Raw genomic sequence first — 4,099 nt, 5'->3', positions numbered from 1 at the left:
GAATTGTACTTTTTTTTTTGCGGTGCTGGGGATCGAACCCAGGGCCTTGTGCTTGCGAGGCGAGCACTCTACCAACTGAGCTATCTCCCCAGCCCCAACCAAGAATCTTATACCCAGCAAAACTTACCTTCAAATTTGACGATGAAATAAAATCATTCCATGATAAACAAAAGTTAAAAGAATTTACAAAAAGAAAGTCAGCATTACACAACATTCTCAGCAAAATATTTCATGAGGAAGAGATAAAAAACAAAGAAGCAAATCAGCAAAGGGAGGAATTATCCTAAAGGAACTGTCAAATAAAAGAGGAACCAAGATATGTCAAAAAATAAATAAATAAATAAATAAAACTATAAAAATGAACCAAATGACCTGGAATACAAATCATATCTCAATAATAACCCTGAATGTTAATGGCCTGAATTCATCAATCAAAAGACATAGACTGGCAGATTGGATTAAAAAGAAAGATCCAACAATATGTTGCCTGCAAGAGACTCACCTCATAGAAAGAGATACCCATAGACTAAAGGTGAAAGGATGGGGAAAAACATATCATGCACATGGGCTCAGCAAAAAAGCTGAAGTATCCATCCTCATTTCAGATAATGTGGACTTCAAGCCAAAGTTAGTCAGAAGGGATGAAGAAGGACATTTCATACTGCTTAAGGGAAGCATAAATCAGCAAGATATAACAATCATAAACATCTATGCCCCAAAGAGTGGCTCATCCATGTATGTCAAACAAATTCTTCTCAATTTCAGAAACCAAATAGACCATAACACAATAATACTAGGTGATTTTAACACGCCTCTCTCACCACTGGACAGATCTTCCAAACAAAAATTGAACAAAGAAACCATAGATCTCAATAAAACAATCAATAATTTAGACTTAACAGACATTTATAGAATATACCATCCAACCAAGAGCGAATACACTTTCTTCTCAGCAGCACAAGAGTCCTTCTCTAAAATAGACTATATATTATTCCACAAAGCTAATGTCAGCAAATACAAGAAGATAGAGACACTACCTTGTATTCTATCAGAAAATAATGGATTGAAGTTAGAAATAAATGAAAGAGTAAAAAACAGAAACTACTCCAACACCTGGAGATTAAACAATATGCTATTATATGATGAATGGATAACAGAAGATATTAGGAAGAAAATTAAAAAATTCTTAGAGGTAAATGAGAACAATGAAACATCATATCAAAATCTCGGGGACACTATGAAATCAGTACTTAGAGGAAGATTTATTTCATGGAGCGCATTTAATAAAAGAAGTAAAACTCAACCAATAAAAGACCTAACACTACAGCTCAAAGCCCAAGAAAAGAAGAACAGACCAACACCAAAAGTAGTAGAAGACAGGAAATAGTTAAACTGAGAGCTGAAATCAACGAAATTGAAACGAAAGAAACAATACAAAAAATTGACAAAATAAATAGTTGGTTCTTCGAAAAAATAAACAAAATTGATAAACCTTTAGCCACACTAACAAAGAGAAGACGAGAGAAAACCCAAATCACTAAAATTCGGAATGACAAGGAAATATCTCAACAGACACGACTGAAATACAAAACATAATTAGAAGCTATTTTGAAAATCTATACTCCAACAAAATAGAAAATTTCGAAGACATCAACAGGTTTCTAGAGACATATGAATTGCCTAAACTAAACAAGGAGTACATACCCAATTTAAATAGACCAATTTGAAGTAATGAAATAGAAGAAGTCATCAAAAGCCTATCAACAAAGAAAAGTCCAGGACCTGATGTGTTCTCAGCCGAGTTCTACAAAACCTTTAAAGAAGAGCTCATTCCAATACTTCTCAAAGTATTCCATAAAATAGAGGAGGAGGGAACCCTCCCAAACTCATTCTATGAAGCCAATATTACCCTGATACCTAAACCAGACAGAGACACATTGAGGAAAGAAAATTTCAGAACAATATTCTTAATGAACATCGATGCAAATATTCTAAACAAAATTTTAGCGAATTGCATACAAAAACATATTAAAAAGATAGTGCACCATGATCAAGTGGGTTTCATTCCAGGGATTCAAGGTTGATGCAACATCAGGAAATCAATAAATGTAATTCACCATATCAATAGACTTAAAGTCAAGAATCACATGATTATTTCAATAGATGAAGAAAAAGCATTTGATAAAATACAGCATCCCTTCATACTCAAAAGACTAGAAAAAATAGGGATAGTGGGAACATTCCTTAACATTGTAAAGGCCATCGACACTAAGCCCATGACTAATATCATTCTAAATGGTGAAAAACTGAAAGCATTCCCCCTAAAAACTGGAACAAGGCAGGGATGCCCTCTTTCACCACTTCTTTTCAATATCGTCCTTGAAACTCTAGCCAGAGCAATTAGACAGACCAAAGAAATTAAAGGGATACGAATAGAAAAAGAAGAACTCAAACTATCCCTATTTGCTGATGATATGATTGTATACTTAGAGGAACCAGGAAATTCCACCAGAAAACTTTTAGATCTCATTAGTGAATTCAGTAAAGTAGTGGGATATAAGATCAATGCTCATAAATCTAAGGCATTTCTATACATAAGCGATGAATCTTCAGAAAGAGAAATTAGGAAAACTACCTCATTCACAATAGCTTCGAAAAAAATAAAATACTTGGGAATCAATCTCACAAAAGAGGTGAAAGACCTCTACAATGAGAATTACAGAACAGTAAAGAAAGAAATTAAAGAAAACCTTAGAAGATAGAAAAATCTCCCATGTTCTTGGATAGGAAGAATTAATATTGTCAAAATGGCCATACTACCAAAAGTGCTATACAGATTCAATGCAATTCCAATTAAAATCCCAATGATGTACTTTACAGAAATAGAGCAAGCAATTATGAAATTCATCTGGAAGAATAAAAAACCTAGAATAGCTAAAGCAATCCTTGGCAGAAAGAGTGAAGCAGGGGGTATCGCAATACCAGATCTTCAACTCTACTACAAAGCAATAGTAACAAAAACGGCATGGTATTGGTACCAAAATAGAAAGGTGGATCAATGGTACAGAATAGAGGACATGGACACAAACCCAAATAAATACAATTTTCTCATACTAGACAAAGGGGCCAAAAATATGCAATGGAGAAAAGACTAGTCTCTTCAACAAATGGTGCTGGGAAAACTGGAAATCCATATGCAACAGAATGAAACTAAACCCCTATCTCTCACCATGCATGAAACTAAACTCAAAATGGATTAAGGATCTCGTAATCAGACCAGAGACCTTGCATCTTATAGAAGAAAAAGTAGTCCAGAGCTTCAACATGTCGGTTTAGGACCAGACTTCCTCAACAGGACTCCCATAGCACAAGCAATAAAAGCAAGAATTAATAACTGGGATAGATTCAAACTAAAAAGCTTTCTCTCAGCAAAGGAAACTATCAGCAATGCGAAGAAAGAGCCTACAGAGTGGGAGAAAATCTTTGCCAATCATACTTCAGATAGAGCACTAATCTCCAGAATCTATAAAGAACTCAAAAAACTCTACACCAAGAATGCAAATAATCCAATCGACAAATGGGCTAAGGAAATGAATAGACACTTCACAGAAGAAGATCTACAAGCAATCAACAAACATATAGAAAAATGTTCAACATCTGTAGTAATAAGAGAAATGCAAATCAAAACCACCCTAGATTCCATCTCACCCCAATTAGAATGGCGATTATCAAGAATACCAGCAACAACAGGTGTTGGCGAGGATGTGGGGAGAAGGGTACACTCATACATTGCTGTTGGGGCTGCAAATTAGTGCAGCCACTCTGGAAAGCAGTGTGGAGACTCCTTAGAAAACTTGGAATGGAACCACCATTTGACCCAGCTATCCCACTCCTTGGCCTATACCCAAAGGACTTAAAATCAGCATATTACAGAGATACAGCCACATCAATGTTCATAGCTGCTCAGTTCACAATAGCCAGATTGTGGAACCAACCTAGATGTCCTTCAATTGATGAATAGTTAAAGAAACTGTGGCATGTATATACAATGGAATATTACTCAGCCATAAAGAATACTAAAATTATGGCATTTGCAGGC

This window comes from Sciurus carolinensis, chromosome 6, assembly GCF_902686445.1.
Source record: "Sciurus carolinensis chromosome 6, mSciCar1.2, whole genome shotgun sequence".
Taxonomy (NCBI): Eukaryota; Metazoa; Chordata; class Mammalia; order Rodentia; family Sciuridae; genus Sciurus; species Sciurus carolinensis.
Note: the sequence above shows the minus strand (reverse complement) of the source record.